The sequence below is a fragment of the Manihot esculenta genome, chromosome 9 (genome assembly GCF_001659605.2).
Source record: "Manihot esculenta cultivar AM560-2 chromosome 9, M.esculenta_v8, whole genome shotgun sequence".
In the NCBI taxonomy this organism is placed as follows: domain Eukaryota; kingdom Viridiplantae; phylum Streptophyta; class Magnoliopsida; order Malpighiales; family Euphorbiaceae; genus Manihot; species Manihot esculenta.
In genome coordinates, this window is record NC_035169.2 from 16550174 (window position 1) to 16577860 (window position 27687).

Consider the following 27687-nt stretch of genomic DNA (forward strand, 5'->3'; position numbering starts at 1 on the left):
CAGTCCCACACGGGACGCATCACAAAAGACTGTAAAGTCCTCATCACTAGATGGCAGAGCTAACACTGGTGCTGAAGTCAACCTCTTCTTAAGCTCTTCAGAACTCTCTTCGCACTGGTCGGTCCACACAAACTTTTGATTTTTCCTGGTTAACCTGGTCAGAGGAGCTGCAATCTTTGAGAAGTCCTGAACGAACCTCCTGTAGTAACCTGCCAAACCCAAGAAACTTCTAATCTCTGTCACTGAAGTGGGTCTAGGCCAGTTAGCCACAGTTTCTGTCTTCTTGGGGTCCACCTCTATTCCATTTTCTGACACTACATGCCCCAAGAAGGAAATGCTCCTCAGCCAGAACTCACACTTGGAGAACTTGGCGTATAAGCCATGTTCCCTCAAGGTCTGCAGAACCAAGCTCAGATGATGGGCATGCTCCTCTGCATTCCTGGAATACACTAAGATATCATCTATGAAGACAATAACAAAGTGATCCAGGTATTTGCTAAACACTCTGTTCATGAGATCCATGAATGCTGCAGGGGCGTTGGTTAACCTGAACGGCATTACAAGGAACTCAAAATGCCCATATCTGGTCCTGAAAGCTGTCTTTGGCACATCCTCATCTCTGATCCTCAGCTGATGGTACCCAGATCTCATATCTATTTTGGAGAAACAACCCGCTCCTGCTAGCTGGTCGAATAGATCGTCGATCCTTGGCAAAGGGTACTTGTTCTTGGTAGTGACTTTGTTCAACTGCCTGTAGTCGATACAAAGTCTAAGGGATCCATCCTTCTTTCTCACAAACAAGACTGGTGCACCCCAAGGTGAGGTGCTCGGTCGGATGAAGCCCTTTTCTACCAGCTCTTGCAACTCTTCTTTCAACTCTTTCAACTCAGCTGGAGCCATCCTGTAGGGAGGGATAGAGATCGGTCGGGTTCCAGGCATCAATTCTATCTCGAACTCTATCTCCCTAGCAGGCGGTAAACCTGGTAGCTCGTCTGGGAAGACGTCTAGAAACTCTCTAACCACTGGCACCGAGGCGGGTTCTCTAACCTGACTGCTAAGCTCTCTTACATGAGCCAAATACCCCTGACATCCCTTCCTAAGCAACCTACGAGCCTGAAGAGCTGATATCAGACCTCTAGGTGTACCCCTCCTGTCTCCCCTGAAGACAACCTCTGACCCATCCTGACCTCTGAACCTGAATACCTTGTCCCTGCAGTCCAAGGTAGCACCATGGGTAGATAACCAGTCCATCCCTAGAATGACGTCAAAATCTGTCAAGTCTAGAACCACAAGGTCGGCGGAAAGGCATCTTCCCTCAACAAAGACTGGACTGCACTGGCAGACTGACTTTGCCACTGATGGATCACACTTGGGTCCACTGACCCAGAGAGGACACTCTAACCCAGAGATCATCAACCCCAACCTCTGAACGGCTCTCAGAGCAATAAAATAATGAGATGCACTGGTCCATCAAGGCATACACATCTGAACAACCAATGACTAAGTTACCTGCCACCACGGTGTTAGATGCGTCTGCCTCCTGCTCAGTCATCGTGAAGATCCGTGCTGGAGCTGATGGACCTTCACCTCTGAAACCCGCTGAAGAAGAGGCTGCCCCTCTCCCTCTACCTCTGCCACTGGCCTGAGTCGCGGTTGGAGCTGCTGGCTGAGCCACACTGCCAGAAGCTGTCTGCTGAGACTGTGCTCCAAAAGCTGCCCTAGGACACTCCCGAGCCATGTGTCCCTCTTGCCCGCATCTGAAGCGGGCTGCTGTCCCAGCCCGGCAAACTCACCTGTGTGGCCTACTACACTTTGCACAAACTGCATTATTCGTACCAGAGCTCGAGCCACTCCCTAGTCCCAGACTGGACTTAACCTTGTTCCAGAACTTGTTCTTCTTAGACTTCCTGGGACCTCTGTCCCACTTCTTGCTACCTGAAGCTGCTGCACTCATTGAAGAAGAGCCTGGGGTCTTAGAACCAGAAGGTTGTGCCACTGACTGTTTAACTGTCCCCTGAACGATGGCACTGGCCTCCATTTTCTGGGCCATATCCACTATGGCATGGAAGCTCTCCCTATCTGCTGACTGGATCAAGGAGGAATATCTGGAGTGGAGTTTCATGATATACCTCCTTGACCTTTTCTGGTATGAGTCAAGGTTTTGCCCTGCAAATGGCAACAGCTCCAAGAATCTGTCTGTGAAGTCCTCTACACCCATCTCATCAGTCTGCCTCAACTGCTCAAACTCTATCATCTTCAGCTCCCTGGAACTATCTGGGAAAGCCCATCCTGCAAACTCGTTTGCAAACTCCTCCCAAGACATGCTATCCACTTTCGGGTTCACATAACTCTTGAACCACTCTCGTGCCTTCTTGCACTTAAGTGTGAACCCAGCCATCTGAATGGCTCTACTATCATCAGCCCCAATCTCATCTGTGATCACTTTGACCCTCTCAAGATACACAAACGGGTCATCCCCTTTTTCATATTGAGGAGCACCCAACTTCATGTAGTCGGTCATCTTGACCTTGCTCCCACTGGCTGAGCTAGGTCTAGAAGGTTGAGTAACTGGGGCTGCTGGTTCTGCTGGAGGAGGAGGAGGTGCAACATCCCCTGGGGTAGGGTTTGCTGGATTTGGATAGTAGGGTGGAGGTGGATACATTAGGTACTGTGGGTATGGTGGATAATAAGGTGGGTATGGCATCTGTGTGGGATAAGAGCTAAAGCTATGGTAATCCGATGTGCCTCCCATCGAATACCCAAGGTTTTGTGAGAAGGGTGGGTAGTAAGGTGGCTGAACAAATCCCGAGGCCTGGGTGCCTCCTTGGGATTCTCCCATTCCTTCTTCTGACATGCTAACTCCCAGACTGCCATCCCTCCTCTGCTCTACATCCATATCATCCCCCATGTCCTCTGACATTCCTCCCTGAACTGTTCCTCTGATTGATCTGCTTCTAACTAGATCCAAAGACCTTCTAGGGTCTCTTACTGCTCTTTCTTTGTTAGACCTACTAGACATTGCCCTAGGCAATGTAGGAGGACGGGCGCTCGTGCCCTCATCCTCAGGTGGCACTCCAGTCAATCGTGCAGATCGACGAGTTCCTCTCATCCTGTTTTTTGAAAAAAACAGTACACATCACATAAACATTAGCATCATATGGTTCATGTGGGCACACATGAACCCGCATCACACATCATAGCATATCATTAATGCACATGCATATAATCATGGCATTTCACATCATCATGTAAGACAGGACTCCACATCCTATCCTAGTGGACATGATCTTCCTATTGTGCTTGACCTTCTAACACAACTATGAGCCCGACACTCTAGGTCCGACCATATGAACCTAGGGCTCTGATACCATTCTGTAACGACCCGAAAATTGAACCGCTACCAGCGCTAGGATCCAGGTCGGCTTAAGGCCGCCAGGACCCGTAGCAAGCCTGACATGCAACCTGAAAACCTGTTTAATCCCATACATGATCAACAACATACATAAAAATTAAAATTTTTCTTTCATTCATACACCAAACTCAACCTGTGCATGCACTGAACATAATCATAAACATTGGCCCCTCTGTGGGACCTCATCAATGCCCCCAATGGGTGGCATAACATGTGTTGAGTTAGTTTACATAAGCATTACAAAACCTCTAAGATCATGTATTAAAAGGGATACCATACACATAGGGTCAAGCACAATCTCTAATCCTCAATATCATTACATTACATAACTATTCATAACTTTACAAGTTCATCATGTCCACATTCTATCTATTACATATAAACGACTTCAATACTCTTGCGGACCTCCTGGTCTACCCTGTACCTGCATACCTGGGTTAAGGGGAAAGGGGTGAGCTACAAGAGCCCAGTGAGCAGAATAATAAAACATTTAAACATATGATAACATGAAATGCATCACATCACAACTAATCATATCAAGGATGAACTTGTCACCATTTAGCCCCCTACATATTCGAACATGCCAGGGGCGTAGTGCAGGCCACACCTGGTCTTTCTCTTATACATAACATAACATACATAATCCATGGTGCCGGGGGCGTAGTGCAGGCCACGTCCGGTCTTTCTCTTACATAGTGCCAGGGGCGTAGTGCAGGCCACACCTGGACTTCCATATCATATCAGCATGTCATAACATATGAGGGCTAATGGATCATTCAACATTCATCCGCATCAACAACATTTTATGCAATGCAACATATTCGTGCAACTAATGCAATCAACCTATTACATATAAACATGATGCATGAATATGCTTTAAGCATTTGATTTCGTAAGATAAAAGGTTTAATTTAGTTCTACTCACCTCTGGCTAGCTCTGACACTAACAGAAGCAGCTGACTCACTACTGAGGTCCTCGGTTCCTCGGGTCCGAACCTACACAGGTGGACTCAAATGAGGGACCAAACAACTAGAACATAACTCTAAAAACATCCCCCAAAAACCCCCTAAAACACCTTAAAACAATCATGCAAAACATGTAAAGGAAGGCTGAACAGGGCAGGTTCGGCGGCACCTTCGGCGGCCGAAAGTCCCTCCAGAGCCGAAACCCAGGCAGGTTCGGCGGCACCTTCGGCGACCGAAAGTCCCAGACAGAGACGAAAGTCTCTTTTCGGGGGCAACTTCGGCAGCCGAAAGTCCTGCCTCCCAGGCAGGTTCGGCGGCCGAAAGTCCTTCGGCTGCCGAACCTGGTTTCTGCCAGAGGGCAGAAACTTGATTCCCTTTGCACAAAAACCTCTCCTTCTCATTGCAACATTCATATAACTCATTCAAATCATGCAAATAAACATACATTGGCTCCTAGGGGCTTCAAACTATCTTAAACCCCAACTACAACACACAACAACAACACATTGCTCAAAATCACAACATAAGCTCATAAACCTAACCATAAGCTAAACATGCATTCTACCTCATAGATCTTACATAAAACTTACTTAAAACATGCAATGAGCTTAAGATCGGCTCTTACCTCTTGAAGATCGAGAGAGAGACGACCTAAACTCGGAGATGGGAGAGATTTGAGTTCTTGAACCTCAAAGCTCCAAAACTTGCTCGAAACTTGAAAATCTTCAAAACAAGATGAAAACTTGTGAAAATCGTGAAAGATTTGAAGGAAAAGCTCAAAGATTGGTGAGGAACGGCGGAGAGCTCACCTTGGCCGACAATGGGGAGAAAAACTCGCCCGCTTTCGGCTAAGGGACCCTTTTATAGTGGCTGGCCAGGCCACGTTCGGGGGCCGAACGTGCCTCCGCATGCATGCCATGTTCGGCGGCCGAACTTGAGGTTCGGCGGCCGAACCTGGACTTCCCTCACTTATGCCTTCGGGGGCCTAAGGCACACCCGAAATGCATGCATGTTCGGCGGCCGAACTTTGAGTTTCGGCGGTCGAACCTGAGTTTTCCTCCAAGGTTGTTTTCTTTCAAAAAAACTCATTTCCTCTTTACTTAAAATCATGAAATACATTAAAACATTTTAAGAAAACATGTTTCTACCCTACTAGAGGCTTCCGACATCCGAGATTCCACCGGACGGTAGGAATTCCGATACCGGAGTCTAGCCGGGTATTACAACATACCTCACAGGCAGACATGAACCGTGCCACTTCCTTTTTCATAGCTGGCCACCAATAAACTCTCTTCAGATCCTGATACATTTTGGTGGCTCCAGGGTGAATGTTGTATCTAGCATTATGAGCTTCCCTCATAATGTCCCCCTTCAGACTTATGTCATCTGGTACACATAACCTGTTCCCATAGCGGAGGATCCCTTTGTTGTCAAATCTGAACTCTTCATTCTTGCCTACCTGCTCTGCTCTTGCTATCTTTACCAACTCTGGGTCCTCATGCTGTTTCTGAGCCACCTGCTCCAGAAACACGGGTGTCACCCTCATCTGAGCTATCAAAGCCCCTGTACCAGATAACTCCAACTGCAACCCCTCATTAATAAGTTTGTAGAACTCTCTCACCACCGACCTTCTCTCTGCTGTAATATGGGATAAACTGCCAAGTGATTTTCGGCTTAGGGCATCTACCACAACATTTTCCTTACCCGGATTGTACTGGATTTTGCAGTCATAGTCACTAAGCAGTTCTACCCATCTTCTCTACCTCAGGTTCAACTCTCTCTGACTCAAGATGTACTGCAGGCTTTTATGATCTATGAAGATCTCACATTTAACCCCATACAGGTAATGTAATACCCGGCTAGACTCCGATATCGAAATTCCTACCGTCCGGTGGAATCTCGAATGTCGGAAACCTCTAGAAGGGCAAAATCATGTTTTTATAAAATGTTTTAATGTATTTGATGGTTTTAAGTAAGAAAGGAATTGAATTTTAAATGAAAAAGACCATGGAGGCATTTCCAGGTTCGGCCGCCGAACATTGGATAGTTTAGGGGGGCAAGTTAGGCTTCCGAAAGTGGTTCAGGTTCGACCGCCGAACCTCATGTTCGGCCGCCGAACTTGCATGAGTTTTGGAGGCATTTTAGGCTGCTGAAGGGTGGTCTGGCCAGCCCCTATATAAGGACTCCATGGCCGAAACGGGCGAGTTTTCTCCCATTTTCGGCCAACGGTGAGTCCATCCTCTTCCATGGTCGTTTTTTATGTTTTTCCTCCAATCTTTCAAGTTTTAACAAGTTTTATCTTGGTTTGAAGATTTTTGAGCAAAAGAAGTGAAGTTGTAGAACTTGGAGACCCAAGGAGCGAGATCTCCCCCATCTCCGAGTTGGATCGTCTTCACTCTCGAACTTCAAGAGGTAAGAGTAGATCCTCACTTCTTTTCATGTTTTGGTTAAGTTTCATGAAGTTTCTTGGGGTAGAAAAGCATGTTTAGGTTTATTGTAATACCCGGCTAGACTCCGGTATCGGAATTCCTATCGTCCGGTGGAATCTCGGATATCGGAAACCTCTAGAAGGGTAAAATCATGTTTTCATAAAATGTTTTAAAGTATTTTATGATTTTAAGTAAGAAGGAAATTGAGTTTTGAATGAAAAAGACCAAGGAGGCATTTCCAGGTTCGGCCGTCGAACGTGGGATAGTTTAGGGGGGCAAGTTAGGCTTCCGAAAGTGGCTCAGGTTCAATCGCCGAACCTCATGTTCGGCCACCGAACTTGCATGAGTTTTGGAGGTACTTTAGGCTGCCGAAGGGTGGTCTGGCCAGCCCCTATATAAGGGCTCCATGGCCGAAACGGGCGAGTTTTTTCCCCATTTTCGGCCAACGGTGAGTCCATGCTCTCCCATGGTTGTTTTTGATGATTTTCGTAAAATCCTTTAAGTTTTTACAAGTTTTATCTTGGTTTGAAGATATTTGAGCAAAAAGAGCAAGTTTTGGAGCTTGGAGACCAAAGGAGCGAGATCTCCCCCATCTCCGAGTTAGATTGCCTCTCCTCTCGATCTTCAAGAGGTAAGAGTAGATCTTTAACTCCTTTTATGTTTTAAGTAAGTTTTATGAAGATTTTTGGGGTAGAAATGCATGTTTAGGTTCTTGTGAGTTTATGGGTTAATGTTGAGTTTTTGAGCAATGTGGGTTGTTTATGTATGTTTGATGTGTTGTAGTTGGGGTTTAGGATAGTTTGGGACCCCTATATGCTTGTTGGCTTGAGTTTGCTTGTTGTAGAATAGGTAAATGCATGATTGAATGTTTTGGGAGGCAAATGTGTATATTGGAGGCTGAGTTCTGCCCTTTGGAATAACTCAGGTTCGGCAGCCGAAGGGACTTTCGGCCGCCGAACCTGCCTGTGGAGGCCAGCCTTTGGCTGCCGAACCCTGCCCCCAAAAGTAGACTTTCGGCTCTGGAAGGGAGTTTCGGCCGCCGAAGGTGCCGCCGAACATGCATGAGTTTCGTCTCTGGAAGGAACCTTCGGCCACCGAAAGTGCCGCCGAAGGTGCATGACTTTCGTCTCTGGAGGGACTTTCGACCGCCGAACCTGCCGCCGAAAGTGCCCTGTCCAGCCTTCCTTTGCATGATTTCTATGATTGTTTTAAGGTGTTTTAGGGGGTTTTGGGGGAGTATTTTAGAGTCTTGTTCATGTATGTTTGGTCCCTCATTTGAGTCCACCTATGTAGGTTCGGACCCGAGGAACCGAGGACCCCAGCAGTGAGACAGCTACTTCAGTGTCTGGTCAGAGCTAGCCAGAGGTGAGTGGAATAACTCTCTATGTTTCAAAGCAAATAATGAAAGTTTTACCATGATTCACGCATCACGAATGCCATGAGATATATTAGGGTGCTTGCATTAGAATTCACGAATATGTTGCATTGCATATTATGTTGTTGATGCGGATGAATGTTGAATGATCCATTAGCCCTCATATGTTATGACATGATGATAGGATATGGAAGTCCAGGCGTGCCTGCTCTACGCCCCTGGCACTATGTAAGAGAAAGTCCGGGCGTGCCTACTCTACGCCCTCGGCACGATTGGATATGTATGATATGATATGGAAGTCCAGGCATGCCTGCTCTACGCCCCTGGCATGATTAGACTGTATAGAGGGCTAAATGGTGACAAGTTCATCCTTGATGTGATTTGTTTGTGCTGTGATGCATTCCATGATATCATATGTTTTAAATACAATGTTTTATTATTCTGCTCATTGGGCTCTAGTAGCTCACCCCACTCCCAAATTTCCCCAGGTTTGCAGGTACAGGATAGACCATGAGGTTAGTTAGAGTAAAGTCATGTATATGTAATAGTTAGAAGTGGACATGAGAATGATGTAATGTAAAGTATAGCATTGAACAGTTATGTAATATAATGATGTTATTGAGGATTAGAGTTGTGCTTGACCCTAGTTTGTATGTTAATCCCTTTTGTTACATGATCTTTCAAATGTAATGGTTTAATGATGTTTTATGTAGACCAAACTCATTATATACTATGTTACCCCTTTGGAGTATTTGTTGAGGACTTCAAGGTGGGGTTTGATGCTTATGATCATAAGTTGTGCATGCACAGGTTGAGTTTAGTGATTGAATGTGAAAGGTTCAAAATTTTTATGTTTATGTTGATCATGTATGGGATTAAATAGGTCTACAGGTTGTATGTTAGGCTTGCTACGGGTCCCGGCGGCCTTAAGCCGATCTGGATCCTAGCGCCGATAGCGGTCCGGTTTCCGGGTCGTTACATTTATAATGAGTTTTTGGTTAATGTTGAGTATTTGGACAATGTGTGTTGTATATGTATGTTGGATGTGTTTGTGTTGGGGTTTAGGATAGTTTGAGACCCCTAAATGCTTATGTGCTTGTGTATGCATGTTGTAGAATAGGTAAATGTATGTTTGATTGGGTTGGGAGGCATTTGTGCATGAAAGAGGCTGAGTTCTGCCCTTTGGAAGAACTCAGGTTCGGCAGCCGAAGGGACTTTCGGCCGCCGAACCTGCCTGTGGAGGCAAGCCTTTGGCTGCCAAACCCTGCCCCCGAAAGTTGACTTTCGGCTCTGGAAGGGAGTTTCGGCCACCGAAGGTGCCGCCGAATATGCATGAGTTTCATCTCTGGATGGAACCTTCGGCCGCCGAAGGTGCATGACTTTTGGCTCTGGAGGGCTTTTCGGCCGCCGAACCTGCCGCTGAAAGTGCCCTGTCCAGCCTTCCTTTGCATGATTTCTATAATTGTTTTAAGTTGTTTTAAGGGGGTTTTTGGGGAGTATTTTAGAGTCACGTTCATGTATGTTTGGTCCCTCATTTGAGTCCACCTGTGTAGGTTCGGACCCGAGGAACCGAGGACCCCAGCAGTGAGTCAGCTGCTTCAGAGCCTTGTCAGAGATAGCCTAAGGTGAGTAGAATGACTCTTTATGTTTCAAAGCAAATAATGAAAGTTTTAGCATGATTCACGCATCATGAATGCCATGAGTTATATTAGGGTGCTTGCATTAGAATTCACGAATATGTTGCATTGCATAATATGTTGATGATGTGGATGAATGTTGGATGATCCTTTAGCCCTCACTATGACATGATATGTTATGAGATGGTAATGATACGGTGTGAAAGACTAGTGAGGCCCATTCTACGCCCCTGGCACTATGTAAGAGAAAGACCAGTGAGGCCCATTCTACGCCCCTGGCACTAATGGAATGTTATGTTATGTTATGCTATGTAAGAGAAAGACCAGTGAGGCCCATTCTACGGCCTTGGCACTATTGGAATGTGTAGAGGGCTATTGGTGACAAATTCATCCTTGATGTGATTTGTCTGTGATGTGATGCATTCCATGATATCATATGTTTTAAATATAATGTTTTATTATTCTGCTCACTGGGCTCTAGTAGCTCACCCCATTTCCCTAATCCCTCAGGTATGCATGTACGGGATAGATCAGGAGGTCAGCTAGAGTAAAGTCATGGTTATGTAATAGCTAGTGGTGGACATGATGAATATCGAAATGTAATGAATAGTATTAAACAGTTATGTAATGTAATGATGTTATTAAGGATTAGAGTTGTGCTTGACCCCAGTATGTTGTTAATCCCTCTTGAGTACATGATTTTTAATGATGTTTATGTAAACCAAACTTAATACATATTATGTTACCCCATTGGAGCATTGTTGAGGACTCAAGTGTGGGGGTGATGTTTATGTTTATGAGTTGTGCATGCACAGGTTAAGTTTGGAAAATGAATGAGAAAGTTCAAAATTTTTATGTAATTGTTGATCATGTATGGGATTAAATAGGTATACAGGTTGTATGTTAGGCTTGCTACGGGTCCCGGCGGCCTTAAGCTGATCTGGATCCTAGCGCCGGTAGCGGTCCGAATTCCGGGTCGTTACAGATTGGTATCAGAACCCTATGTTCATATGGTCGGACCTATAGAGAGTGTCGGGCTCATAGATGTTCTAAAAGGTCAAGCACAATAGGAAAATCATGTCCACTAGGATAGGATGAAGAGTCCTGTCTTGAATGCTGATGTGAAATGCCATGATTATATACATGTGCATTAATGATATGCTATGTATGTGATGTATGTGATGCGGGTTCATGTGTTTGCACATAAACCATTTGATGCTAATGTTTATGTGATGGGTGTTGTTTTTCAGTAAGCAAGATGAGAGGGACTCGTCGATCTGCACGATTGACTGGAGTACAACCCCAGGACGAGGGCACGGATGCCCATCCTCCAGCATTGCCTAGGGCAATGTCCTGCAGGTCTAGCAGGGAGAGAACATCAAGGGATCCTAGAAGGTCTTTCGATATGAGCAAAAGGGGGACAGTGTAAGGTGGAATGTCAAAGGATGTGGGGGATGATATGGATGTGGACCAGAGGAGGGATGGCAGTATTGGAGTGAGTATGTCGGAAGAGGGCATGGGAGAGTCCCAAGGAGGCACTCAGGCCTCGAGATTTGTTCAGCCACCCCAGTACCCACCCTTTTCACAGAATCCCGGGTATTCGATGGGAGGTACATTGGATTACCCCAGCTTTAACCCTTATCACTCTCACATGCCATACCCGCCTTTCTACCCACCATACCTACAGTACCCTATGTACCCACCCCCATCTTTCTACCCAGGTACAGCAAACCCTAACCCAGGGGATGTTGCACCTCCTCCACCACCAGCAGAACCCATAGTCCCAGAAACCCAAGTGCCTAAGCCTAGCTCATCTGAAGGGAGCAAGGTCAAGATGACCGATTATATGAAGTTGGGTGCTCCCCAGTATGAAACAGGTGATGACCCATTTGAGTACCTTAGGAGGGTCAAGATGATTACAGATGAGATAGGGGCTGATGACATTAGAGCCATTCAGATGGCCGGGTTCACACTAAAATGCAAGAAGGCCCGAGAGTGGTTTAAAAACTATGTGAACCCGAGGTTGGATAGCCTATCATGGGAGGAGTTTGCAAATGAGTTTGCAGGATGGGCTTTCCCTGACAGTTCAAGGGAGTTGAAGATGATTGAATTTGAGCAGTTGAGGCAGACAGAGGAGATGAGTGTGGATGAGTACACAGATTGATTCTTGGAGCTATTGCCGTTTGCCGGGCAAAATCTGGACACAAACCAAAAGAAGTCAAGGAGGTATATCGTGAGGCTTCATTCCAGGTATTCCTCCTTGATCCAGTCAGCAGAGAGGGAGAGTTTCCATGCCATAGTGGATATGGCCCGGAGAATGGAGGCTAGTGCAATCATCGAAGGGAAAGTTAAGCAGTCAGTAGCACAACCTTCTGGTTCCAAGACCCCAGGTGGGGGAAGATTAGACCCTTCTTCTCTGAGTTCAGCTAGTAAGAGGTGGAGCAGTACCACCAAAAAGTCAAAGAAGAACAAGTTCTGGAACAAGATCAAGTCAGGTCTGGGATTAGGAAGTGGCTCGAGCTCAGGTGCAGATAATGCAGTATGTATGAAGTGTGGGAAGCCGCACAAAGGAGTATGTCGGTTTGGGACAACAGCCTGCTTCAGATGTGGGCAGGAGGGACACATGGCACGGGAGTGTCCTAGAGCAGCTTTTGTGGCACAGTCCCAGCAGACAGCTTCTGGTAGTGTGGCTCAACCAGTAGCTCCAGCCGCGACTCAGGCTAGTGGCAGAGGTAGAGGGAGAGGGGCAGCCTCTTCTTCAGCGGGTTTCAGGGGTGAAGGTCCATCAGCTCCAGCACGGATCTTCACTATGACTCAGCAGGAGGCAAATGCATCAAACACAGTGGTGTTAGGTAATCTCATCATTGGTTGTTCTGATGTTTATGCCTAGTGCATCGCATTCTTTTATTGCTCCGAGAGCCGTCGAGAGGTTGGGGTTGATGGTCTCTGGGTTAGAGTGTCCCCTATGGGTCAGTGGACCCAAGTTTGACCCATCAGTGTCAGAGTCAGTCTGCCAGTGTAGTCCGGTTTTTGTTGAGGGAAGATGCCTTTCAGCCGACCTTGTGGTTCTAGATTTGACAGATTTTGACGCCATTCTAGGGATGGATTGGCTATCTACCCATGGTGCTACCTTGGATTGCAGAGACAAGGTAGTCAAGTTCAAATTTCAGGATGGGTCAGAGGTTGTCTTCAGAGGAGACAGGAGGGGTACACCTAGAGGTTTGATATCAGCCCTACAGGCTCGTAGGCTGCTCAGGAGGGGTTGTCAGGGTTTTCTAGCTCATGTGAGAGAGCTGGATTGTCATGTCAGAGAGCCCGCCTCAGTGCCCGTGGTCAGAGAGTTTTTAGATGTTTTCCCAGACGAGCTGCCAGGTTTACCACCTGCTAGGGAGATAGAGTTTGAATTTGAGTTGATGCCTGGAACCAGACCGATCTCTATACCTCCCTATAGGATGGCACCAGCTGAACTGAAAGAGCTTAAGGAGCAGTTGCAAGAGCTGGTAGATAAGGGCTTCATCCGACCGAGTACCTCACCTTGGGGTGCTCCAGTGCTATTTGTGAAAAAGAAGGATGGATCCCTTAGACTTTGTATCGACCACAGACAGTTGAACAAAGTCACTACCAAGAATAAGTACCCATTGCCAAGGATCGACGATCTATTCGACCAGCTAGCAGGAGCATGTTGTTTCTCCAAGATAGATCTGAGATCTGGGTACCATCAGTTGAGGATAAGAGAAGAGGATGTGCCGAAGACATCATTCAGGACCAGATATGGGCACTATGAGTTCCTTGTGATGCCGTTCAGATTAACCAATGCCCCTGCAACATTCATGGATCTCATGAACAGAGTGTTTAGCCAGTACCTGGATCACTTTGTTATTGTCTTCATAGATGATATCTTAGTGTATTTCAGGAATGCAGAGGAGCATGCCCATCATCTGAGGTTAGTTCTGCAGACCTTGAGGGAACACGGCTTGTATGCCAAGTTCTCCAAGTGTGAGTTCTAGTTGAGGAGCATTTCATTCTTGGGGCACGTTGTGTCAGAAAATGGAATCGAGGTAGACCCCAAGAAAGTGGAAGTTGTAGCTAACTGGCCTAGACCCACTACAGTGACAGAGATCAAGAGCTTCTTGGGTTTGGCAGGTTACTACAGGAGGTTCGTTCAGGACTTCTCTAAAGTTGTAGCTCTTATGACCAGACTGACTAAGAAGAACCAGAGGTTTGTGTGGACTGACCAGTGTGAAGAGAGCTTTGAAGAGCTAAAGAAGAGGTTGACCTTAGCACCAGTGTTAGCTCTGCCAACGAGTAATGAAGACTTCACGGTTTTTTGTGATGCGTCCCGTGTGGAACTGGGTTGTGTGCTAATGCAGAATGAAAGGGTGATTGCTTATGCTTCTAGGCAGCTGAAGAAGCACGAGTTGACTTACCCTACACATGACCTAGAGATGGCAGCTGTAATCTTTGTACTCAAGATGTGGAGGCATTACCTTTATGGAATAAAATGTGAGATCTTCACAGATCATAAGAGCCTGCAGTACATCCTGAGTTAGAGAGAGTTGAACTTGAGGCAGAGAAGATGGGTAGAACTGCTTAGTGACTATGATTGCAAGATTCAGTACCATCTGGGTAAGGCGAATGTTGTGGCAAACGCCCTAAGCCGGAAATCACTTGGCAGTGTATCTCATATTTCAGCAGAGAGGAGACCAATAGTGAGGGAGTTCATCGAGCTCATCAATGAAGGGTTGCAGTTGGAGTTGTCTGGTACAGGTGCTTTGATAGCCCAGATGAGAGTAACACCTGTGTTTCTGGAGCAGGTGGCTCAGAAACAGCACGAGGACCCAGAATTAGTGAAGATTGCCAGGACTGTTCAGTCAGGCAAGAATGAGGAGTTCAGATTTGACAGCAAGGGGATCTTCTGCTATGGGAATAGATTGTGTGTACCAGATGACGTGGGACTGAAGGGAGACATTATGAGGGAAGCTCATAATGCCAGATACAGTGTTCACCCTAGAGCCACCAAAATGTATCAAGATCTGAAGAGAGTTTATTGGTGGCCAGCTATGAAAAGAGAAGTGGCACAGTTTGTGTCAGCCTGCGAAATATGTCAGAGGGTGAAGCTGGAACATCAGAAGCCGGCTGGAATGCTTAACCCACTACCTATTCCAGAGTGGAAATGGGAGAATATTGCTATGGACTTCGTGGTGGGGTTACCGGCAGCGTCCAACAGATTGGACTCCATATGGGTGATTGTGGAGAGACTGACCAAATTTGCTCACTTCATCCCTGTCAGGAGTGGCTATTCGGTGGACAAGTTGGCGCAGGTGTATGTTGATGAGGTTGTCAGGTTGCATGGGGTTCCTGTTTCAATAGTGTCTGATAGAGGACCCCCGTTCACCTCCAGGTTTTGGCAGAGTCTGTAGAACGCCATGGGTACCAGGTTGGACTTCAGCACTGCTTTCCATCCTCAGACTGACGGACAATCATAGAGGACCATCCAGACAATAGAAGATATGCTCAGAATGTGTGTACTAGATTTTGGCGATTCTTGGAGGCAGCATCTACCTTTGGTGGAGTTTGCCTACAATAACAGCCATCATGCTAGCATAGGGATGGCTCCATATGAGGCTTTGTATGGAAGGAAGTGCATATCGCCTGTCTGTTGGGAAGAAGTTGGGGAAAGGGCCTTGGCAGGGCCTGAGCTAGTAGAGATCACCAGCAGAGTGGTGCCCATAATCAGAGAAAGGATTAAGACTGCTGTGAGCAGGCAGAAGAGTTATGCAGATATCCGCAGAAGGCAAGTAGAGTTTCAGGAGGGGGGTTTGGTATTGCTCAAGGTGTCTCCAATGAAAGGGGTGATTCGGTTCGGGAAAAAAGGTAAGCTAGCTCCACGGTACATCGGACCCTTTGAAATCTTGCAGAAGGTCGGGAATGTATCGTATAAGCTGGATTTACCTGCTTCAATGGAGAGAATCCATCCGGTTTTCCATGTTTCTATGTTGAGGAAATTCGTGTCAGATCCGGGCAAGGTTCTCAGTGAGCCTGATATGGAGATCCAAGAAGATCTCACCTATGTTGAGCAGCCAGTACGGATCCTAGACACCCAGATCAGAAGGCTAAGGAACAAGGAAATCCCGATGGTGAAAGTCCTTTGGAATCTCCACAACATCGAGGAGTGTACCTGGGAGACACGGGAGTCCATGCTCCAGCAATATCCTCATCTCTTCTACGGTGAGTGTTATGTGTTATGTGTTTATGTTTTTATGCCATGCTATATTTGTTTGGTGAACATTCGGGGATGAATGTTCTTAAGGGGGGGAGAATGTAATATCCGGCTAGACTCCGGTATTGGAATTCCTACCGTCCGGTGGAATCTCGGATGTTGGAAACCTTTAGAAGGGCAAAATCATGTTTTTATAAAATGTTTTAATGTATTTGATGGTTTTAAGTAAGAAAGGAATTGAATTTTAAATGAAAAAGACCATGGAGGCATTTCCAGGTTCGGCCGCCGAACTTGCATGAGTTTTGGAGGCACTTTAGGCTGCCGAAGGGTGGTCTAGCCAGCCCCTATATAAGGACTCCATGGCCGAAACGGGCGAGTTTTCTCCCATTTTCGGCCAACGGTGAGTCCATGCTCTCCCATGGTTGTTTTTGATGTTTTTCCTCCAATCTTTCAAGTTTTAACAAGTTTTATCTTGGTTTGAAGATTTTTTAGCAAAAGAAGTGAAGTTGTAGAACTTGGAGACCCAAGGAGCGAGATCTCCCCCATCTCCGAGTTGGATCGTCTTCCCTCTCGATCTTCAAGAGGTAAGAGTAGATCCTCACTTCTTCTCATGTTTTGGTTAAGTTTCATGAAGTTTCTTGGGGTAGAAAAGCATGTTTAGGTTTATTGTAATACCCGACAATTCTGAAGAAGTCCTAAACGAACCTCTTGTAGTAACCCGCCAAACCCAGAAAGCTTTTGACCTCGGTGACTGTAGTGGGTCTAGGCCAGTTAGCTCATTCTTCTACCTTCTTAGGGTCCACTTCAATTCCCTGTTCCGACACAACATGCCCCAAGAATGAGATACTCCTCAACCAGAATTCACATTTGGAGAACTTGTCATATAAGCCATGCTCTCTCAGGGTTTGCAAAACTGTCCTCAGATGATGGGCATGCTCTTCTGCGTTTCTGAAATACACTAAGATATCATCGATGAAGACAATAACAAAGTGATTCAGATACTGACTGAAAACCCTGTTCATGAGGTCCATGAATGCTGCAGGGGCATTGGTTAGCCCGAACGGCATCACAAGGAACTCATAGTGCCCATATCTGGTCTTGAACGTCGTCTTCAGCACCTCCTCTTCTCTTATTCTCAACTGATGGTAACCAGATCTAAGATCTATCTTGGAGAAACAACCTGCTCCTGCTAGCTGGTCAAATAGATCATCGATCCTGGGCAACGGATACTTATTCTTAGTAGTGACTTTGTTCAACTGCCTGTAGTCGATACAAAGCCTGAGGGATCCATCCTTCTTCCTCACAAACAACACTGGAGCACCCCAGGGTGAGGTACTCGGTCGGATGAAACCCTTATCTACCAGCTCTTGCAACTGCTCCTTAAGCTCCTTCAACTCTGCTGGTGCCATCCTGTAGGGAGGGATAGAGATTGGTCTGGTTCCAGGCATCAATTCAATTTCAAACTCTATCTCCCTAGCAGGTGGTAGTCCTGGAAGCTCGTCTGGGAAGACATCTGGAAATTCTCTGACAACGGGCACTGAGGCGGGCTCCCTAACCTGACTATTAAGCTCTCTCACATGAGCCAAATACCCCTGACATCCCCTCCTAAGCAACCTACGAGCCTGCAGGTTGTACTCCTCTTGTCTCCTCTGAAGATGACCTCTGACCCATCCTGACCTCTGAACCTGACTATCTTATCTCTGCAGTCCAGAGTAGCACCATGGATAGATAGCCAATCCATCCCTAGAATGACGTCAAAATCTGTCAAATCTAGAACCACTAGGTCGGCTGGAAGACATCTATCCTCGACAAACACTGGACTGAACCGGCAGACTGACTCTACCACTGATGGATCACACTTGGGTCCACTGACCCAAAGGGGATACTCTAACTCAGAGACCATCAAACCCAACCTCTCTACTGCTCTCGGGGCAACAAAAGAATGAGATGCACCAGGGTCCATTAAAGCATACACATCTGAACAACCAATGATGAGATTACTTGACACCACGGTGTTGGATGTGTTCGCCTCCTGCTATATCATAGTGAAGATCCTAGCTGGAGCTGAGGGACCTTCACCCAGGGAACCTACCGAAGAAGAGGCTGCCCCTCTCCTTCTGCCTTTGCTACTGCCCTAAGTCGCCGCCGGAGCTACTGGTTGAGCCACACTACCAGAAGCTGTCTGCTGGGACTGTGCCATAAAAGGTGCCCTAGGACACTCTCGTGCCATGTGTCCCTCCTGCCCACATCTGAAGCAGGCTGTCGTCCCATACCGACAGACTCCTTTATGTGGCTTCCCACACTTCATACAAACAGGACTGCCTGAGCCATAGCTTGAGCCACCTCCCATTCCCTGACCGGACTTTATCTTGTTCCAGAACTTGCTCTTCTTGGACTTGGATCTGTCCATCTTTACACTGCTCGGAGTCTTGGAACCTAAAGGTTGTGCCACTGACTGTTTAACTCTCCCTTCGATTATTGCACTGGCCTCCATCTTTCGGGCCATGTCCACTATAGCATGAAAACTCTCCCTTTCTGCTGATTGAATCAAAGAGGAATACCTGGAGTGAAGCTTCATGATATACCTCCTAGACTTCTTCAGATCTGTGTCAAAAGCTTGTCCTGCAACGGCAACAACTCCAGGAATTTATCAGTGTATTCATCTACACTCATCTCCTCCGTCTGCCTTAACTGCTCGAACTCAATCATCTTCAACTCCCTGGAGCTATCAGGAAAAGCCCATCCTGCAAATTCATTTACAAATTCCTCCCAGGATAGACTATCCACCCTCGGGTCCACATAGCTCTTGAACCAATCCTTGGCCTTCTTACATTTGAGTGTGAATCCCGCCATCTGAATGGCCCTACTATTACTTGCTCCCAACTCATTGGTTATCATTTTTACCGTTTTGAGGTACTCAAAGGGATCATCCCCCATATTAAACTTGGGAGCATCCAGCTTAAGATAATCAGTCATCTTCACCTTATCCCCCCCAGACGAGCTAGACTTAGGTATTTGGACATTAGGGGTAGCTTAAGAATGAGGTGCTACATTCCCTGAGGTAGGGTTTGCTGGATTTGGATAGAAAGGTGGGGGTGGGTACATGGGATACTGAGAGTATGGTGGGTAAAAGAGAGGGTAAGGCATGTAGGAAGGGTAGGGGTTAAAGCTAGAGAAATCCGATGTACTTCCCATCGGATACCCTGAGCCTTGAGGAAAGGGTGGATATTGGGGTGGATAACCAAACCCCAAGGCCTGAACGCCTCCTTGTGACTCCCCTGAACCTTCCTCAAACATGCTTACTCCCAAGTTTCCATCTCTCCTCTGATCAACATCCATATCTTCCCTTACATCAGCTGAACTCCCACCCTGATTTGTACCTCGTCTACTAGCATCAAAAGACCTTCTAGGGTCCCTTACTGATCTCTCTCTATTAGATCTGCATGACATTGCTCTTGGCAATGCAAGAGGACGGGCATCCATGCCCTCATTCTCTGGTGGTACTCCAGTCAATCGTGCAGATCGACGAGTGCCTCTCATCTTGCTTACTGAAAAACAACACATCACATAAAACATTAGCATCAAATGGTTCATGTGGAAACATATCAACCCGCATCACATACATAGCATAACATTAATGCACATGCATAAATCATGGCATTTCACATCATTATTCAAGATAGGACTCCACATCCTATCCTAGTGGACATGATTTTCCTATTGTGCTTGCCCTTCTAGGACACTTATGAGCCCGACACTCTCTAGGTCCGACCATATGAACCTAGGGCTCTGATACCAATCTATAACGACTCGGAAACCTGACCGCTATCGGCGCTAGGATCCAGATCGACTTAAGGCCGCCGGAACCCGTAGCAAGCCTCTTATACCTGCCGTGAACCTGATAACATCCCATGCATGATCATACATTTTCATAAAAATTAAAAACTTTCCATATTCCAAGCCTGACCTGTGTATGCACTAAAATCATAGACATAAAACCCCAAACTAAAGCCCTCATCAAATGCTCTAATGGATTCTCATAACATACATCAAGCTTGGACTATCATTTCTCATCATAAAACATTTCATTTAAAGATCATGTACCAGGGGACAACATTTACTATTCGGGCCAAGCATGTAACGACCCCGAAATGGACCGTCACCGGCGCTAGGATTCAGGTCGGCTTAAGGCCGCCAGAACCCGTAGCAAGCCTGCTATACTCTCTGTGTACCTGTAAAATCTTATACATGATCATACATTTTCTTGTGAAAATAAAACTCTTCTCTGCATCAAGGCTCAACCTGTGCATGCACTATCACTGTACTCGGTACTCAGTACCCTGTTCCCCTGACTAGAGCTTGCTCTAGATGGGTTATCTCGTATCAAGCCTGGTTTTTCACATACTCAGTAAAATCATAAACATACACAGATCATGTACATAATAACAGATTTACAACACAACTATGTCAAGCACAAATCTAACATAACTAATACATCTCTTTATAAATACATGTCCACTCTAAACTATTACAAGTCTCAGTTTCTCTTTCTGAACTCTTCTGGACTTTCCCTCTGTACACTGTACACTGAATCCTGCAAGACTGGGATTAAGGGAGTGGGATGAGCTCTATAGCCCAGTGAGTAGAACAATAAAATCAGTCATAACATATGATCTCATGGAATGCATCATAACACAGACAAGCCACATCAAGAGTAAACCTGTCACCACATAGCCTCAGTAACTTCCGTGCCAGGGCGTAGAATCGAGCACCTGGTCTTCCTGTCATATATGTATATGTGTATAACACCTCTGTACTTACCATTGCCAGGGCGTAGTCAAAGGCTCCTGGTCTTAACTCAGAGACTATTGGATCATTCAGCATTTACTCACACCAACAATTAACAATGCAATGCAACATATTCGTGATTACTAATGCAGTCAACCTATTTACATAATCATGATGCATGAGATATGCTAAAATATTCCATTGTTTCATTAAAAGCACTAAGTTTAGTTCCACTCACCTCTGGCTCTGGACTGACTCTGCAGGTTCAGTAAATTCTGGAGCAGTACTCACTGCTGCTCTCTCTGGTTCCTCTGGTCTGTAACACATAAAGACTTAAATGAGGGACCAAACTACCTTAAAATAACTCTATTGAATTACCCAAGAATCCCCTTAATCTCACTCTCAACCTCATGTAAAGCATGCAAAAAGAAAAGCTGGACAGAACACTTTCGGCGGCAGGTTCGGCGGCCGAATGTCCTCTCCAGAGACGAAACTCAAGCACCTTCGGCGGCACCTTCGGCGGCCGAATCCCCCAAACAGAGCCGAACATGCAAAAACACTCAGGGGCAAGCTGTGGCAACCAAGCCACCATGCAGGAGGTTCGGCGGCCGAATGAACCTTCGGCTGCCGAACCTGAGTTCATCCAGAACTCAGCTTCAACGGCAACTCATCTTCTCCTTCTCTTCAATTTCTCCAAACATGCATACTTCAACTATTCAACACACATATACTCACGTATATGATCCCAGGGGTCCAAAACTAGCTAATAACCCCAAACAACAAAACAAACATAACACATAAACATATAGACATGCATAAATCATCAAAACTACCATTGTTTTTCACCTAAACATGCATCTCTTTCCTTTAACCCCATAAAACCTTCAGAAAACATATAAACAGGTTCTAGATCTTCCCTTACCTCTGTAAACAGGAAGATAACCGTTTTGAATCCAAGGAAAACAGATCAACTCTTCTTCAACCTCACTAACTCTCAAAAGCTTAACTTTTGCTTCAAAACTCTCACAATCTCTTGAACACTAGCAAACTCCTGCATGATCTGCTTAAACTCAGCAAATAAATCATGGGAGACGTGGCCAAGCTTCTGGCAACAAGTTGGACATAACACCTATCCCAAATGCTGACTAAGGATGCCCAAAAGCTGGCTGGCCAACTCAGCTTCGGCTGCCGAATCGCATGCAAAACCATGCAACATTCGGGGGCCGAACTTACCTTCGGAAGCCGAACATTGGGCACTTTCGGCAGCCGAACTTACCTTCGGCGGCCGAACTTGGCTCATCTGCCTTGGTTCATTGCAACTCACAACTTAGTTCCATTTACCTTAAAACATCAACACAAATCACATCACGTAGTAAAACATAAATCCTACTTTTTTTTAGAATTCCGACACCCCGAATTCCACCGGACTACAGGAATTCCGGTGCCGGATTCTAGCCGGGTATTACAAAGCACAATACTAAACCATAAAACATTCTTTACAATACATTACATAAAATCATTTTACAATACATGTCCACTCTAACTATTACACTTAACTTGACTTCAACCTTGAAGACTCCCCGGTCTATCCTGAACCTGCAAGCCTAGGGTTAAGGGAAAGGGGGTGAGCTAAAAAGCCCAGTGAGCAGAACAAAGGAACATATAAATAAATCATGCTTTCATGGAATGCATCACAACACATACAATTCACATCACGGATGGACTTGTCACCAATAACCCTCTACATATCCAATGTGCCCGGCCCTCGACGGAGCTCCGCAGGACTTCCTCTTAAACATCACACAATGCCAAGACACGTGGACATGGGAAGCCCTGGACTTCATTAATCATCATATCGTACATAAAAATGCCAAGACGCGTGGACATGGGCAGCCTTGGACTTTCATTAATCATCATATCGTATTGAGGGCTAATGGATCATTCAACATCCATCCACATCAACAACATAGAATGCAATGCAACATATTCATGAGATTCTAATGCAACAACCTGAAATATATCATGGCATTCATGATGCATGAACATGCTCAAAACTTTATTATTTTAAATCATAGTTCAGTTCTACTCACCTCTGGCTGACTCTGAACAGACTGTGAAGCAGTTATCTCACTGCTGGGGTCCTCGGTTCCTCGGGTCCGAACCTACACAGGCGGACTCAAATGAGGGACCAAACATACACTAATATGACTCTAAACAACTCCCCAAAAACCCCCTAAAACATCATAAAATAATCATAGAAAACATGCAAAGGAAGGCTGAACAGGGCACTTTCGGCGGCAGGTTCGGCGGCCGAAAGTCCCTTCAGAGCCGAAACTCAGCCACTTTCGGTGGCACCTTCGGCGGCCGAAACTCCCCTCCAGAGCCGAAAGTCCAACTTTCGGGGGCAGGGTTCGGCAGCCAAAAGCTTGCCTCCACAGGCAGGTTCGACGGCCGAAAGTGCCTTCGGCTGCCGAATCTGAGTTTTTCCAGAAGTGGCAGAACTCAGCCCTTATGCACATTTTTGCCTCCCAACCTTCCAAACTCAAACACAACACTCCTAAACATGCATAAACACATTCATAAGCATATAGGGGTCTCAAACTATCCTATACCCCAACAAACATCAACATGGCAACTCATTAATCATGCATTTCATACTTAACTCACAAAAACCCTAACATTTAACAACTAAACTAAACATGCATTTCTACCCCATGAACCTTCATAAAACTTACTTAAAACATCGAAGGAGGTGAGGATCGACGCTTACCTCTTAAAGATCGAGAGAAAACGTGACCCAACTTGGAGATTTGGGGAAAATGGGTTCCGGAGGTCTCCAAGCTTCCAAACTTCGATCCTTGCTTAAAAACTTCAAAATCAAGCTAAAACTTGTTAAAAACTTGTAGGATTTGAAGGAAAACCTCAAAACCAACCATGGAAGGGCATGAACTCACCTTTGCCCGAAAATGAAGGAGAAAACTCGCCCATTTTCGGACATGGGGCCTTTTATAGGTGGCTGGCCAGACCACCTTCGGAAGCCAAAGGTGACTCCAAAACTTCACCAAGTTCGGCGGCCGAACATGAGGTTCGGCGGCTGAACCTGGATTTTCCTCCATGGTGTTTTTCTTTCAAAACTCAATTTCTTTCATACTTAAAACCCTGAAAACATGCAAAAATATTTTAGAAAAACATATTCTTACCCTTCTAGAGAGTTTCGACATCCGAGATTTCGCCGGAAGGTAGGAATTTCGATGCCGGAGTCTAGCTGGGTATTACATAAGTATTAACACATAAGCCCAAGACATAGCCCAACACTCTAAAACTTAAAAGATAAATTATGGCTAGAATACAAGCCAAAATAAAGCCAAAATAAAAGCAAGTGTTTAAATAATAAACATAGCAAGCCCATCATGACAAAGTTGAATCTTCACAAAATCCTTTCTTGATCTTCACTCTAGGCTTCCCTTTGTGTAGTTTTGGCCTATATGTTTAATTCGGCTCCCTAAGCATATTATTGCAAATATTGCACCAAATTTGCCCCATATGAGTTGAAGCACGCTCCAAATATATATGGATTATATGAATATGATTTTGAACTCCTTTTAGATCCATTTCAATGATATAAGTTTACTCCACAATATTGTTAGAAATTTGCCCTATTGGATCCGTATCACTCACACTCTAAATAGGCATCAATATCAGCCTTACCATTGAAGCTTGAAATCTTCATCTTTATGGAGTTCATATTATTATCTACATAGAGTACACGATCAATGAACCTTATGGCTCGAAAAAGGGCTGATTGTGCCTCATTTTCCTCTTCATAGGATAGATCATGTGTATCATCATCCCCCAGATTGAACTTGCCCTTTGAAGGTCTAAGGTTGTCCTCAAGGTTATCCATTCTCAAATTTAGCTTCTGAAAGTTATCTATGCAAGCTTTATACATAACTTTAAGATCAAACGTAAGGTCAGAAGTATCACCAGTATTATGTCCAAACATTATAGAAAAATTCACAATTCTCTCAACTCACGTGTTTAACTTTCAAGCACTCACTTGGTATCTCAAAAGTGTACTTCAGAATAGAAACTCCATAAGCGAAGTTTGTATGATTCAAATAACAAGAAAAACAAAGAAAGACCTAACAAGAAAAGATAGGAAACAACACTAGATACAAACTGACCAAAATGAACAAACAGATTGATTTAGCACACAAAAGTGAAATTTTGTGTACTAAGTGTAATTAGATGTTTAACAATGTGCAATTTGCCAAACTAAGTGTAAGGAACCAATAGACAGAAAGATATCAAATTGAAAAATTAAGAATCAAAATTGACAAGACGGATGTGTTTAACACGAAGTTTTCCCTAAGCATGCGATCCTAGGTTAACTGATGTTAACATTGACTCCACAAAAATAATTCAAAGCAAGCAAACAAAATAGACACTTAAAACAGCAAGTATTAAGTACAACTATTTTGTGAAAATACTATCCAAATTGGCCCTAAACCTATCTCAAACATGTATTTCGAATCCCAAGCCCAAAAATATGTTCAAGGTATATGAAATATGATTTATATCAATAGGTATCAATATTAGAATGAAGTTTCAACAATTGACCCAAAGTTGCAGAAATTCTTTTTTTTTTCTTCTTTTTGGTATTTTTTTATATGGACAGAAGTAAAACACTGGAAATACTATTTTAAGAGTATTAGAATAGGAGCATATGAATTAGAGCAAAAAGCACAAACTAAATCACTAAATATAGTAATTCCGCCTAAACAAGATTTTAGGGTAAAATTCGATTTGAATAGCAACTAAATAATGAATTCGACTCTAATAGGTATCCTAAACGGAAAGATAAAAAAAATGAAGAAAATACACCAAATAACCAAAGTGATATATTTGGCCAATAATGAACAAAACTGAATACAAAGACATAAAAGATAGTTAAGAAATTATTACTAAGCCTAGCTCTGATACCAATTAATGCGGAACCCCCGCCTATTAGAGACTGAAACGACACATACCCTAATAAAAAGAACTTAGTTTAGAAAATAATTTCTCAATCTAAAGCACTCTTAATTAACATGCAATTAAGAACACTTATAATTGATTGATTTTAAGAGCAGTAAGAATAAGAACCATACAAGTTAGTATCAAACCTTATTCGTGATGCAATGTCAAGAACCAAGATCTCTCTTAAACTTTCAAGGAAGAATTGCGTAAAGTAATTGTATTGAATAATTGATAATCTGTGTACACTATGAAAAAAGAGATGCTTTATATATCCTAGAGCAGCCTAGCCTAATTAAAAATAAAAAAAAAATAAAAACCTACATAAAGATCCATGATCTTTGCCACTTTCCACTACTATGCATGGACCTATGATTTATGCCACTACCTACTACTATGCATGGACCCATGATCTATGCCATTATTCACTACTGGATAACTACCCACTATTGATTAACTATCAGTTGTTAAATAACTACCCACTACTATATTAATGATGGAGAATCTGTTAATGCAAATACAAAATTTGAATCGTCAATAAGGACACATTCGGCCTAATTAACTTAAAATGGTCAGATTGTTCTTCAACTTCAAAATGAACTTGCAGAGCTTCAACATATCCCTTCATGAATCCTTGAAATGCTTCCTTCAACCTCTTGGATCTCAACGCTAACTCATCATTTTTGGTGTTGTTGGTTGTGCTTACATCATTATGGATAACATCATAAGTATCAACACCAACTTCCCAAAAATCCTTCAATTTACTAACTAATGGTTGCATGTATACATCAAGCTTCTCTTTTGGATTCCTAGGACTAGGAATGATAATTGTCAGAAACATATACTACTCTTTCATATACAACCAATAGGGTAAGTTGTATGGAGTTAAGATTATTGGACATGAAAAATAATAAAAGCCAAGTCTAACATTTCGGCCCTCACTTGCAAAAGTTTGATGAGTTTGGTTGAAATGCTTTCAAGCAGGTGAATTTGAACAATGACACATGACCTTATCCTCATATGTATGTTTATTGTGCCAAGTCATATATTTTGCAGTTGTAGGCGAAGAATAAAGTCTTTGTAAACGTGGTATTAAAAGAAAGTAACTTATATGCTACAAGTGTCTTACCTTTCCCAATGGCTTCTTTACGTATGTTCACAAACTTTACATATGGTTAGCTCCCTATCCTCTCCAATAAATCATACAACCATTAATACAATAATGTATCTTTTCAAAAGGAAGCCCTAATCCTTGCACTAGTTTTTTGTGCAATAGAAGTTATCCATCATGACGTTGTCATTTGATAATATCTCCTTAATAAGTTGATCAATCTCATCAAAACACTTCTCTGAAAAATGGTGTTCGGCCTTCAAGTTCAATAGACGAGAAACTGTTGATAATTGAGAGTAATTTTCACATCCAGATCATAACTCTTGATTTGCGGGATTTAAGATACTATAAAGTTTTTGTGTAGCGGTATTTAATAACTTACATGTCTCATTATTATGTAAATGAGGACCTGCTGCATCTATGACCATGTCTTCAAACCGATTAAAATGATCATGTTCTTCACCTTCAAGTACATGAGGACTTGATGTATCTAAGGCTGGATTATTTTGGTGTGTATGAGAAGATTGATGCGCTTTAGTTTCTCTATGCAAGTACCAACTAAGATAATTATGTGCAAAATCATGCTTCATTAAATGATACTTGGCAGTATTTTCATCATGGAAGCTACTATTTTGATACTTAAATCTTTTGCACGGACATTAAATTATTGCTATTTAAACAGACTGGAAAGTTCTCAGCTATACGATAGGTAAATTTGCTTAAAAGTTAATGT